At 41.1% G+C, this 14,855-nt stretch overlaps 1 protein-coding gene across 3 annotated transcripts in view; it reads left to right on the top strand.

Moving 5' to 3' along the window:
- The first annotated feature begins 7,675 nt into the window (after nt 1-7,675).
- Nucleotides 7,676-14,855, top strand: part of Bbox1 (gamma-butyrobetaine hydroxylase 1) — a 54,487-nt gene continuing 47,307 nt past the window's right edge. Inside the window, exon 1 of one of the 3 annotated variants that reach the window (XM_004851576.4) lies at nt 7,676-7,901. The gene's annotated coding sequence lies outside the window, so the exon portion shown is untranslated. Of the gene's footprint in view, nt 7,902-7,963; nt 7,987-8,112; nt 8,274-14,855 lie in introns of those variants that run through there. The other 2 variants (XM_087211516.1, XM_087211515.1) reach the window with 2 other exon arrangements.

Here is a 14,855-nt window from a genome sequence, read left to right as displayed (position 1 = left end):
AGTTTTCTGCCATTATTTCTGTGAAGAGATTTTTGATGTCATCTCCACTCTCTCCTGTTTCTTCATTGAGCCCAATCAGTCTTATGTTATTCTTCTTTGCATCATCTAGCAGCTGCTGGATTGATTTCTCATGTTCCCTTATAACTTGGAAGCAATTTTTCTTTTCCTGGTCACTAATTGCAATCTTATCTTCTATATCTGAAATTCTGTCCTCACATTGGCTCATTCTGCTGTATAGACTTTCAATGGAGTTTTTCATGTCCTGGAAATTTATTTGTATCTGTTTTATGGATTTCATTTGTTTCTTATGTTGCGATTCCATCATGTTCCTGAGCTCCTTTCTAGATTTATTAATTATGTCTTGCACTAGGGGCACAATTTCTCCTGTTATCTGAGAAATTATTTCTGATTTCATTTTTTCCAGATCCCCTTTTGTTGCCAGTTCAGTGGGTCCAGATGGTTGAGTATCAGAGTGTTCCATCTCATTTCTCTTTGGGGTTGCTGTAGGTGATCTGGAAGTCTGGTTTTGAGACTTATGTACATGTTTTCTCATTTTGACTGGGGATCGGGGGGTGCTGTTGGCGCCTGCGTGGATGACCTCCTCTGAGCTGGGAGAGATGGGACAGAGGCCGGAGCAGCAGTAGGGATGGTGGCCCTGAAGCCCCTTCCTCTGGACCAGGAGCAGTGGGACGGTGGCTCAGAAGCCCCTTCCTCTGGGCCGGGAGTGGTGGGACAGAAGGGGGCCCAAAAGCCCTTTCCTCTGGGCTGCCAGCTTTCTTATTGCTGAAACACAATACCTAACACCCACAACTCACAGGAAGAGAAGTTTAATTTAGCTCTCAGTTTCAGAGGACTCATTCTATGGTGATCTGGCTCTTAAGGAAGAATATCATGCAGAAGACAGTGGCAGAGCAAAGCTGCTTAGTTCATGGGGGCTAGGAAGCAGACCAGGGGAACAGCACCAGAGAACAAGGGGAGAGGGACCAGATACAGCACCCAAGGTCACCCCAGGAACCCACTTAGACACACTCAGAAGTGTACTCCATCCATCCCCTGGGTAAATCCTAAAGCCAACACATCTGACATGCCATCCCACCCTAACTGATAAATCATACCTGGGTTATGTATTCTATGTTCACTATTGGTATCTGTGAGTGAAAATATGTGAAAACGTGCAGTGATTGCATGAGTAATAAGGATCTGCAGACATTATGACCATTTAAATTATTCATTTTTCTCCTCCCAAGAACACAGTAGGACTGTGGTTCCTACTTCCTTGAAAGTATGACCAATGACTGGTTTGGCTAATGAGTTGAGCAGAAGTGATATAAGACATTTGCAGTGGAAGTCTTTAAGTTCCAGGTATGATTAGTCACACTTGCCATTTCTCTACCACCACATCTAGTGATGCTCCAGGTAGCAGAGGCATCGTCAGTCTTGGCCCCCAAGCTCATGAACCAGCCATGACCAGCATGTAGCATGTGTGAGAAATGTCCCTGTGTTGTCTTAAGACATTGAGCTTCTGCAGTTCATGTACCAGATTCTCTTAGTCATTTTGCCAGTCACTGAGACACAGTACCTGACACCTGCAATGTAAAGGAGAGATTTGTTTTGGCTCACAGTTTCCATCCACAGTTAGCTGGTTCTGAGACAGAAATGGAATGGAAAAAGGGTCTAGTGGAGGAAAGCTGCTCATGTCATGGTGGCCAGGAAGTGGAAAGCAATGAGAAGAGATGGGGAGAGAGATACACCCTCCAGCTCATACTCCAGTGATCTGCCTCCACCTAGCGAGTCAGCTGTCAAGTCCTCATGGTTCAATTGCTTTCCAAACACAAGGCTTTTGGCACCTTTTTATATCTGAACCATAACACAGATCCTAACCCATTCTAACTAACAAAAGATGAAAGTGTCTAGACAGTCCCTTGATGTCTTGTTTTACTTTAGCTTAAGAGATATCCCATGTTCATGGTCTATAAAATAAGATCATTGGATGGGAAAACCTTATTCCCAGTCATAAATTGTCCTTCTAAATTTACGAATGATTTTCCTGGGCTCCGCATTTAAGTTAATTGATAAATCTGTGTTTTCATTTAGTGGCCCAGCCAGATGAATTTTCAATACTTTTATGTTCTGATCATGAGATCTTCCTTTTTGGAGATCTTTTGAAGAAAGTGACACTTTTTGATGGTATGGAAGAAGACTCACTGACAAGATCTTTCGTATGTTTAGAAGAAACTCTTTCCTAGGCATTTTGAGTCTATAGCACCGAGTTCAGCAAAGCAGCTTTACTTAGGAAATGGTAGGTAAAAAAAAAAAAGCTACATATGTCACTGTGAAGTAAAAAACTCAAACTACTGTGAAAGCATTGAGGAGGGGGAATGGTTTCCTTAGGCCATGGTAGCAATACCAAAGTACATACTTTCAGAGGGGGAAATGTCATTATAAGAATTAAAACATCTGCTATTGTAAGAACAATGTTTAGAGTAAGTGTATAAAATACAAACCAATGGGATATGTCCATGAGTTATAACAATTCCAAATAGAAAACACTACTCAGTATTAAGCTTTGTTCAGTTAGCCAAGCAAATGAGAAAGAGAGAAAGGAAGACCGTCCCTGCTGAATCTTCAATGTTTTCTATTTCTTACATATTCATCTTGAAAACTCAAAACATTTCTCACTAGCTGAATCTCAAGTATTAATTCAAAACCACTTTTTCTCTCTACGATCCCATGCTACAAAGTATAGCTGAGAAAAATGTGAGAGCATAAAACAGTGACTTTCCTGTCTGAGGCTCAGTCGACAAACAGGCAAAGTGAATTTTACCAAACTTCCTAAAATGAGTAACATAATGTGAGCACTGGTCCCATGGCAATGTTATGAAATGAGATGCCTATCACAAGGGTGCTCCAGGGAAAACCCTGGGAGAAATTTGCAATTGTCTTGATCTAAATACAACTGGAGAAAACTACTAACATCTAATAAAAGATAAACTAAAAAATTTTGAATTTTACCCAAATTAGATAATAAAGAAATTAAAATTTATTGACTGTCTATTATTTATTCTTCCACCACATTTATTGGTTGTATATAAAGTGTCAGAAATTGTGTTAGGTGCTTTCACATGAACTGTTTCATTTAGTAAACAAACTTATAAGGTACAACTTAATTTATAGATGAAAGCCGCGAAACTAACAGAACCTTTTATGCAAGAGGTATTTATTAAGGGTTTGTTATATACTGGCACTTTTCTATGCACAACAGCCTATCATAAATATTTCAGGAGTTCAGGGTGAGAGTATGCTTTGAGATATCTACACCTCATGTCTGAACTTAAAATTAGGAACAGTGATATTTGGAGCTAGTTCTTATCTGATCAAGAGAGCTGATTATACACATCTCTTCTCAAATTCACTTTCAGTAATATTGCATAGCAGATTGAAATCAGCTAAGGTGGAAGTATCTGACCATTTTAAAAGGTCACCTATCTTCATTACTTTTCTCATTGCTGATACAAAATACCTGACACCCAAAGTTAAAGGAGAAAAGGTTTACTTCACCTCACAGTTTACGGATGTTTCAGTCCATAGTCAGCTGATTCTAAAGCAGGGCAGTGTAGCAGAGGGCCATTGCAGAGGAGAAACAGTCCATGGCATGGCAGACAGAAAGCAATGACGTAGCAGCAACAAACCTCCCTTTCCCTTTATATTCCACCCAGGCTACACCCTATTGGCTGGTGCCACCCACACCCAGATGGGGCTTCTGTCATCAAGAAATCCATTCAGCCACACCCAGAATTATGCTAAACCAATGAGTAGACTCATCCAATACCACACACCCTTAATCCCAGTATCAACACCCATGATCCAGCCACCTCTCAAAAGCCCTACTTATGAGCACATGAGGCTTTGGAGGGACATCTAGATACAAGCCACAATACCATCACTAAAATTCAGTACCTGTATATTTGTTGTTTGTTTTCCAAAAGCCTCTTGTGAAGTGTTTACTTGCAAAACACTGTGTATAAAACCTAGCTGTTACATAAAATAAGTTCTATCCTCCAAACTTGAAATGCATACCTTCCTAATAACCCAGGAGGCCAAGTTTTAATTTGGTCCCAGATTCCATGTTGTTCTACAGCAGAATTTGGCAGAAAAGGGAAAGAGTCATTCCCCAGACTCCAGACCCCAGATGCGGGCTGAAGTCCCAACTCTCCCTGCTTCTCATTCCCTCTGAGTTCTCATCACATGCTGGGATAAAGTTCATGTCAACACCAGGAGACAGTCCAGCACACTCATCTGGCCTCATTGTTACACAAGCCATGCTCAGGTGAAGACCTGCCCTTAGACCATCCCCTCGGACCTTGCTCTGTCTCCAGGCAGGGCCCTGTCCTTATCGATCTGACATCGGAAACACGGGCCAAGGGGTCACAGGGTGGCCCCCAACAGGAGTGGCACCCCTCACATGTTTAGGAAGCTTCTACAGCTTGTGAATAGGTGTGGTCTCACTTCCTCCAGGTGAGATCCACAGTATCAATACTGAATGCTACTTCCGGCAGCACCCTGAGAGACAGATGGGAAAGCAAGCTGAAGACCATAAAGAGCTGACGTAAATAGGAGAGGGCACTCAAGGGAATGCTTATTTTCATGTTTCACAATCTTTTGTTTGATTTTTGGTATTGGGGATTGAACTCTGAGCCTTCACATTGATCTAAATCCCCCTGTCCTCCTACCACAGCCACCCAGAGATATGGGGTTATAGGCATGATGTTTTTCCATCCTAAGAAAGGTTATTTATTTATTTTAATTGAAGTGTTGTTTTAAAAGTAAGTATTACAATGTGTTGCTTTGATACATGTGTATATTATGAAATGATTAAGTCAAGCTACTTAACATCTATTACCTCATACACTTACCATTTCTTTTTCTGGAACATTTAAGATCTACTGTCAGTGATTTGAAGAGACCTTGTCTGAAAATAAAAACCAAAAAGAAAGGGCTGGGAATGTAGGTCAGTGCAAAGGCCCTGGCCTCAATCACACACACGTGCGTGCATGCACACGCGCACACACACACACACACACAATGCTGTCCTTTAGCAATTTGTATGTAGATATTGTTATTAATTGTAATCACCTGTATAATAGATGTCCTGAACTTGTTCCTCCTGTCTAGATGAAATTTTGTGCATTTGATCAGCATCTTCCCAGCTGCCCACACCATTCTCTGGCCCCTGAAAAACCACCATTCTATTCTGCTTCTGTGAGTTTGATGTTTTTAGATTCCACGAGTAACTGAGAAGATGCACTATGTCTTCCTGGGCCCAACTTATTTCCCTCAGCACAATATTTCCTAAGTTCAGCCAAGTTGTCACAAATGACAGGATTTCCTTCTTTTTAAAGGTTGAATAGTATTCCTGTGTGCATGTTTGTGTGTGTGATTTTGTTTTTCAGTTCTTCTGTTCATCTATGGATGGACACTTAGGTCATACCCAAGTCGATGGATATGACCCACAAATAAACAGGGAACAAAAACAAGGACAAATGGGATTGCACCAAAATGAAAGGCTCCCAAAATGAAAGGAAACAATCAATAGATTGAAAAGACAACCTGTGGAATAATGGGATAAAATATCTGTAAATCAGGTATTTAATAAAGGGTCAATATCCAAAGTATATGAGAAATTCAAATCAATAGCAAGAAAACAAATAGCAGGTTTTTAAATGTTAAAAACCCCAAACAGATATTTCTCAAATGAAAATATACAAATGGCCAATAGATATATGAAAAATCACTAATCAAATAAAGCTGGAACAGAATTTGTCTAATGTATTGCAAAAGTTGCTATAAAGAACCAGATGTGGAGTAAAATAGCTGTCTGTATTTCTGATTTGTTGTTAAATATCAAAATAAAAACGAATTACTACTTCTGGCTCAAGAAATCACTGATCACCAGAGAAATGAAAATTAAAACCATCATAATGAGCTATGATTTTACACTGTTAAATTGGCTTATCACAAAGTGAAAGATAAGTATGCGCAGAATATGGAGAAGAGAGAACCCCTGCACATTGCTGGTAGGAGTGGAAATTAGTACAACCACAATGGAAGACAGCATGGCAGTTCCTCCAAAAATGTAGACATAAAACGACCATGAGCCGGCAATCCCAGTCCTGGGTATCCATCCAGAGAATGTGAAGTCAGTATTTCAAAAAGACATCTGTATTCCATGTTCATTTAAGAGGTCTCTTCCACTAAAGCAGAGCTTGATTTGCTTATCTATTTGTAGAAATTGATTTTACATGCAAATGTTTTGATTTATATTTATTAGTCCACTGTGTATGCAGCACATCATGCTCAGTCCTCGTGTGGGGCTGTACGTGTGCTCAAACATCTTAACACCTTTTTGCATCCCACTTCCCCCCTCCCCCATCTCATCTCCTGATCCCCTCCCTCTCTGAGAAAGACCTCTCTCCCTACTTTCTATTGTCTATCTTTTATTTTGCTCTTCATTTAGACTTTGGGGTTCTCATGTAAGAGGAACCACGTGATATTTAAGCTTGTGTGTCTGATTTATTTCACTTAACATTATGGTTTCCAGGTGCATCCATTTTCCTACAAATGAGTCCAGCTTTTCAAATTTTTGATGAGTGTGTGTTTGTGATACATACAGTGACCTTCACGTGGGCACATTTTTAAGCTTTATTGGCAGGTTGATTAGCTGATTTGTTTGTTCTGTGTTTACGTACTCCATCAGAAACCATGTTCATGCAACAATTTTTTCAACAACTTTCTTAAACCTGGAACAGAATTTACCTAATTTATTTCAGAAGTTGTTCCTGAAGCACAGGATGGGAGGTAAGAAATAGCTGTTTGTGTTTCTGATTTGTCAGGAATTATCAAAACAGAATTAACCGATTGCTCCGCCTGGCTCAGCTTGGTGTCCTTGGGCCACCCGCACCCTCCTCCCAGACCGGGGAGAGAGCCTGCTGTTGTCTCTGAACACGAGTGTCAGTGATTCCACTGGAGACCTGGGAAAGGAAGGGAGGTGGCGGAGGTGGCCCCAGAGGCAAGGACAGTTTCCGTTTTACTTCGAGAGAAGCCGACGGACCCTGGCTGAGGGAGGGGACCCGGCAGTTCTGGAAAGCTGGGCTGCTTTGAGCAAGACCCCAAAGAGGGTCAGGGTCTGGGCCTGGGTCTGGGCTCTCCCTTCTCCCTGTCACTCTGCACAGACCTGTTGTTCTCTCTGAGTCTCGCAGCAGTGTGTCCTTTGGGCAAGAAGCGACAGGTTGCAGGCCGAGACTGCTGCTGAGCCTCCCTGGGGAGGGCGATGGTGTGGGAGGGGGCAGAGGCCCTGCTGGGCTTTACTTCTCAGCTCAGACTCTGCTAGGGGACCCTGCTAGGGACTGGGCCCCGGGCAGTCCCGCAAGCGCTCCCGCGGTGAGCACCCCCCAAGTGCACGCCTGCCTGCCAAGCTCTGGTCCCTGGCATGGTGCCTCCCTGGCCTTGCCCTCTTGTTGCCTGAAGGGATGTGTGTTGTGAGTCAAATCACTGGGCAACCGAGTGCTTTGAGAAGGGCTCCATGCTCTCAGGCAACTACTGTTTACTCCAGCCAGGACTGGGGAGAGAGGGGGGTGCCAGCCTGAGGGGACGGGGCCAGCCTTCTCAGCAGCCCCTTGTCTCTCCAAAGAGGCTCACACTGCAATAGTCCTCAGGCAAAGAGCTGCCGCCTCACCTCTGCTCAGGGAGCGCTGGTAGCTCCTCCCGTTCCGTGCATATCTCAGTGCCCAAATGAGTTTTGCAATAAAGGAGCTGTCACTGTGCATAGGTGGGAAAGAAGTGTGAGAGCTCATTCGCTTGCTCCTGCTGCTGCTGTTGGCCCAAGGACGGGAGAGACAGGACAGGTGAGACGCGTTCTTCCTTCCATCAGGAAAAGCTCTAACCTGGGCGTTGCTTCGCACTGACTCCTGGGGTTCCGTAGTAGTTAAGGTACTTTCTCTTGCTATCTGCTTTTCCTCCAGGCCATAAAAGCTTTTGACTTCTCTGTTTTTAAACCTCCAAGCTCCTTTCTGGAGTTGCTGCACCTTCAGAGTGAGACATCCCTCCTCCTTATTTGCAAGCCTCTCTGTGTCTGGGGAAGGACACTTCCCAGAGCCGCCAGAAACAAGGACCGGGCTGCAAGGGAAACTGGGGCAGAGCAGCCCTGGGGTGTGACAGACAAGCAAGGCTCCCTCCCCAGGGACATCTAAGAACCAAGCTGCAGTGTTCTTTGCTTGGTGAGTGTTGTGTGGGTCAGCACCTGGTGCACATGTGTGACTAGTTATGGCTGAGCTCAGCTTTCTCTTACTTGAGCGAGGGCTTGTGGATCCAGGTCTATGGTTTGGAGGTGGGGAAAGCATCCAATTGGAACTCCGGTCACGTGGCACTCAGAGCCCTGCAGCTCCAGGCCGATGGTCCATGGGCCTGGAACAGCCTTGGTTTTGGAATGCATGCATCTGACTGCTCCCTGGCAGCCTGCCTTCTCCAATTGTGCTCGACTTAGTCTGGTCGTCAAATTACTTTGCGAACCCTAAGCTGACCCAGAAAGTATGCAGAAGGGGTAGAGAGAATCCTGTCTAAGAAAAGCAGACTGGTGATGAAAGAAAGAGGATTGTGACTGGATTTTTGAAATTTCCCAAAGAAATGTAGATGTGTATTGATCCTCTCTCTGTTCACCCCACAAGCTTCTTAAAACACTGGTCCCTGTGGACACTTTGAATCATTTTATTTTCTTAAAGAAGGAAGTTCAAGGAGAGATATTAAGGGTTTTAGGAATTGATTTGCTCAAAGACATAAGATTTCTCATAACAAATGTATGGTTTGGTTGAAAGAAGTTAGAAGTCTGTCCGTCTCTGCAGTGCATCCATAAATAAGTGTCTTAATCATGTGAGTTCCAATCTGAAGGGGTAATTCGGTGAAGCTAATATTTTCCATTTTATAACCTATGGAAAATATTTTTGCATGGAATTTAATACTTTAAATGGGTTAGCAGGCAGAATGTGGAACATTTCAAGGGAGTAGACTATAGAATTCATTATTTGCACGAGGATATATTCACAAATTGTTTGTCCCTCAGCCAGTCGTTGAATCAGAAGAAGTAAAAGTAAATAAGTAAAAATAAAACTTAAGCTAAAGGGACTTAGGTACCTGGTTTCATGAGTTAGAGTGTGTATGTATCCAAATGATATTAAAAGTTCAGGCACCACAAATACAATCTGGTTAACTTCTACCCTTCCAAGGGGAAATTAATTCAGTTTTATGATTTAAAGTTTGAAATATAAAAGAACTGTGATAATTTCAAGCCTGTATTGGTACAACATCCAAAAAACCTCTTCCTGCCTTCTCCCTCCAATCTGAAATATCAGATGGTGAGGTCAACTAATACCAAAGATCTTGAGACTTAGCTAATATTTTAATATATTTTTAATAAGTTGAAGTTTTTGCCTGGAAAATGATTCCACCCTAAATTTTCCACCATGTAGTAGTATGTCAAAATTCCTATTTGCCCTGTTTTGAAGTCGGTTACTTTTCCTTCCCAAGCTTAAGATCATCTATCAAATGAGGGTGAAATCTCAGAGGGCTTTCTGGGAGCTTGTGTAAGGCTACTGCAGAGAAACCATCTACCGCAAGGCTAGGACACAATATTTGCTGAACAAATGGCTTTACACACACATCTCACACACGTACCCAGGAGATTCACCTTCCTTTCATTTCAATCATTTGCTGATCCTACCTCCTGGGTGCTGGAAGTCCAACTCTCCTACTGCATGTATCCTACTGCATGTCAGCAGGTCTAATAACATACCCTGAGGATGAAGAGATGGATATTGGCCAGTAGTGACATTTGATCACGTGAGCCATGATGTTCTTCTCTATCATTATTACTAGAGACACTCATGCAGCCCCTTATTCTGGGGATTAGTAACCGGGTAGATGAATCAATCCTCTCAGGTACATTTCATTAGCCTGCAGTTTTAATTTTATGTATAGTAGCTATGAAGTTTCCGCCCTCGCCTTTTGGAGAGTACCCTCCAAAGCCTATGATTTGAATTAGTTGCAATTAACATTTGAGGAATTTCTGCACCCTCCTCAGAACTAGAATGCTTCACCTGTTCACTGGGCTGGGAAACCCAGGTGTGGGGCAGGCATTCCACTAACCAGCACAGCAGGCTTGAACAAATTACACCTCCATTTCCGAGCCTCCTCTTCTCCTGCCTGCCTAATCAGAGCCAGGGCACCAGTGGTCCTTTCTGGCTCTATCAACTCTAGCTCTAAGTTATTTTTAGTTCCAAGATCAATGCACAAACCTAACTTTCAAATATACTTTCTTGATTCCAAACTCTGCTGGAGAAATCAGGGGACAAATGGGAGCTTATAAAATTCAGGAGAGAGAAAAAGACAAATCCCACACCCATCACCAAAGTAAGGAAAGCTTCGAAACAATTTAGTTGTGCCAAACAGAAGCCTCAGATAAAAGCCCTAATCGGAAGAGGAAAAATGTGGTTGGTTATTAGGTAAGAAAACACAGATGCAAAGAAACATTGGGCAATGGTATAAAATGAAATGAAAACTATCCCATCAGATAGGAAGCTCCCAAAATTCAAAAGCTGTTTTGCAGGACAGGCAAAGCTAATCCCTCCCACCAGAACTAATCTGATATTTCATAAACAAAACTGTAATTGTAAGGAGAAACAAAATACTAATTAAGTATAAAATAAATATTTTCATTTTATAGGTATTTGCCAAAGAAATCCCACTGACAAAAAAAATGTACTTTCTATAGCTAGGAGTACATATTATTTTCTTTTCTTCAGAAAAACACATAGCTTATGCACTAAATAAGTTGCCATGATATTTTAACTGGGCCCAAGTCTTCATTGGGTGGGTGAAACTGAACAGCAAATTTCAACAAATCCTCCTCGTGCACAAGCTTGTGAATTCTAAAAAGGTATTTACCTTTACATATTGTTGATCACTGATGTTTTTTCTTTTTAAATTCTCATCATCTTTGCCCCAAGAAAGCTTTACAAAACCCACAAAAGTTAAATTTCCCATCACACCATGATTTTGCTCAGGTTACCATTTCTAACCTAAGAAAGAGAGCAGGGAGAGCAGAATGGCCACCAACTCCCTGCACAGATGCCTAGATAAATCCTCAGCAACACCCAAGTCTCTCCAGTTCAGGCCTGCGTGACTCAGTCTGATGTTCCTGCTCTCTTGACGTACCTTCCTTAGGACATCTGTTTAGCCAGAATGTTGGACAGGAGCAGACTATCAGGTTCCCCTGATGACCAGAAATGTGCTTTTCCCTGTCTAGGTCAAACACACTGGGTAAAAGAAAAACAAACGATATACAAAGCCCACACTAGTCTGGCATGTGCTCCGTGTTTGTTGGTGTAGATGTCTGCAGGTGTGACGGCTTCAGCAGTAGCTGTGGCACCAGCATGATGCCGTCTTTAACTATGGGGGCAATGTTCATCATGATGGAAAATGCACCCCTCAAACCTAGATCCTCTAGGTGCCAGCACTTCAACCTTTAAAAAAGTCTTTCAACCAATACAATTTAAAACTCATGAATGAATATTATTGAAAATGAATTGAATTTAGAATACATACCAACACATACAGAATTTTGATGATAAAAATTAATAAGAAGAATTTTAATTGTCTCATTCTTAAGATGAACATCTACTGGTGTGATATATCAGACATAAAACTATCATACATCAAATATCATCTGTGTGTGATATTCCCTGGCCCGTTTCTGTTTATGCTTATTTTGGCAATGACAGTAGATTTTTGTTTAGATTACCATGAAGATTCAATGAGTCATTATCCACAAAGCACTTAGAGCAATGGGTGGCATAAAGAAATCATTCAATAGATGCAAACTCTTAATTCTACTACTACAATTACTGCCACTTCTACTACTACTAATACTACTGTAACCTTACTTTCAATGTCATTAAAACTGGTGCTTTTTATCTTAGTTATTTTTTCTTCAGTCTTACTGAATTATAATTGACAAATGCAAATTTACATATTTATGGCACTCAGGATAATGTTTTAATATATGAGTACATTGTGAAATAATTACCATAATCAAGTCAACAACTAAGTCTATCCTGCATATTTTTATAATTTGTGTGTATATAGGGAGAACACTTGGGATGTAACTCTGTGAAATGGCCAGTGTATAATACGGTATTAATCATAATCACTGTACTGTGTTAGAACCACAGAATTTGTTCATCCTGCATAACTGAAACTTTTTAGTCTTTGACTATCTCCTCATTTCTCCAACCCACAGATCTTATTCTTGCTGCCTATATGAGCTCAGCTTTTGTGGGTTCCACATGTAAGGGAGATTGCACAGCACGTATGTTTACCATTTCACTTGATGTGATGCCCTCCAGAAGCATCCAGGTTGTCACAGATGGTTAAATGCCCTTCTCCTGTGTGCCCGAGTGACACTTGGCTGCATGTACAGGTGCCTTATTTTCTCTACCCATGCACCCATCAGTGGACACTTAGGTGCATTCCATATCTTGGCTACTGTGTACATGGGATCACAGATGTCTCTTCAACTTCGATCCCATCTCCTTTGGACATATTCAGTAGAAGATTGCTGGACCACATGGTAGTTTCAGTCTTAATGTTTGAGAAGTCTCCACTGTTTTCCATGGTGGTTATACTAGTTTATATTACTCCCTTCATGTCCTCTCTGACATGTTGCCTTTTTTATAACAGCCATTCTAACAAGTGTAAGGTGATATCTTATGGTGGCTTTGGTTGGTATTTCTTTATCATAATTGATTGAGCATTTTTCATAGACCTGCTGTTTGAGAAATGTCTATTCAAGTCGTTTATCCATTTTAATACCATCATTTATTTTCTTACTGTTGAATTGAGTTTCTTATTTATTTTAGATATTATCAGATACATGATTTGGAAATTCTTTCTCCCATTGTGTTTTGTTGCCTGTGCTTTTCTGTTCATAAGAAAATATCATCACATAGGAGCCAGATGTGGTGGCTCACATCAGTAACCCCTTCATTCCGGGAGGCTGAGGCAGGAGGATTGGAAGTTTGAGCCCAGCCTGAGCAACTTAGTGACTTAACTTAGTTACTTAACTCTCAAAAGGTAAACAAACAAACAAACAAATAAGGGCTGGGAATGTAGATCAGTGCAAAGGTCCTGAGTTCAATCCCTAGAACCATAATTAAAAAAAAAAAATTATTGTCCAAACCTATGTCACTAGAACTTTCTCCCTGTGTTTTTTTCTAGTAGTTTTACATTTTCAGGTTTTATATTCATGTCTTTAATCCATTTTGAAATTATTTTGTTTATTGTGTGAAAGGGCCCAGCTTCATTCTTCTGCACATAGATACCCAGTTTCCTCACCACCATTTGCTGAAGAAACTGTTCTTTCTTTACAGAGAGTGTTCTTGGAAACTTTGTCAAAGACCAAGTGATCTCAATTGCATGCATTTATTTCTGGTCTTACTATTCTATTCCATGGGTTAATATGTCTGTTTTTTATGTGATACCATGCTATTTTGATTACTTTTGTGTGCCACTGAGTATTGAAGTAAGTGCCTTTACACTGTGCTATTTCACCAGCCCTTTTTCTTTTTCTGTCTCTTTTTTAAATTTTTATTTTGAGACAAGGGCTCACTAAGTCACTAAGTTGTCCGGCTGGGCTTGAATTTGCAATGCTTCTGCCTCAGCCTCCCAGAGTGATGAATTACAGGCGTGTGCCACCATCCTTCACTTATACTTTTAAAATCAATTGGTGTGATGTTTTCAATTTTGGTTTTCATCCTCATGACTGCTTTGGCTATTGGGGAGTTTTGTGGTTCCATACCAATTTCAAAGGTTTTTTTTTTTTCTGTTTCTCTAAAAAATCTCATTAGATTTTCATTAGAAATTCCATTGCCTATGTAGATAGCTTTGTGTATTGCAAATATTTGGACAGTGCATGAACATTGGGCATCATTCCACTGACTTATGTTTTCTCTATTTAATCATTGTTTGCAGTGCATAGTGTTTAATGTATAAATCTTTCACATTCTTGTTTAAATTTAGCCCTAAATATTTTCTTTGCTGGAATTATAAATAGAATTGTGTTTTAATATGTTTTTAGAGTATCCATTATTACTGTATAAATATGGTATATGTATTTGTATTTTGATTTCATATCCTTAGCTGTACTAAATTTTTCAGATCTAAAGGTTTTTCCTGGGGTCTTTAGAATTTCCTCAATATAATATCATATCATCAAAAAAACAGATAATTTTATTTTTTCCTTTCAGATCTGGATGCCTTTTATTTCTTTTTCTTGTCTAATCACTGTGTCTAGGATTTCTAATACTATGCTGAGTACAAGTTGTCAGATTGGCATTCTCGTCTTATTCCTAATCTTAGAGGAGAGGCTTTCTATCTTTTACCAACGTGACATTAGCTGTGAGCTCATCGTAAACAGCTGTGATGGTCAACCTTACCTGCCACCCTTATTGGCTTAGCTGCTGCCAAGGGAATAAGCAGTGAGGCACACTCCTGGGTGTGACTGGGTGGGTCACAAGTCACTCTTGTGGGTGTGACTCTGGGGTCCATATCTGTTCCCTGGATCTTTCCTCCCTGATGCTGTTTCCTTGCACTGCTCCCTGGCTGCCATGGGCTGAGTCTTTTTCTTCCACCAGGCCTTTCCACCATGTGATTTTTGCCTTGAAGTCAGCCAACCATGCAGAAAACTCTGAAATTGTGAACAAAATTAAGCCACTCCTCCTTAGCTTGTGGGTGTTGGGTATATTGCCTCG

The sequence above is a fragment of the Heterocephalus glaber genome, unplaced genomic scaffold (assembly GCF_053883595.1).
Source record: "Heterocephalus glaber isolate CG9 unplaced genomic scaffold, H.glaber_assembly_v1.0 deba00001428, whole genome shotgun sequence".
In the NCBI taxonomy this organism is placed as follows: domain Eukaryota; kingdom Metazoa; phylum Chordata; class Mammalia; order Rodentia; family Bathyergidae; genus Heterocephalus; species Heterocephalus glaber.
Note: the sequence above shows the minus strand (reverse complement) of the source record. Positions and strands in the feature narration are given on the sequence as shown.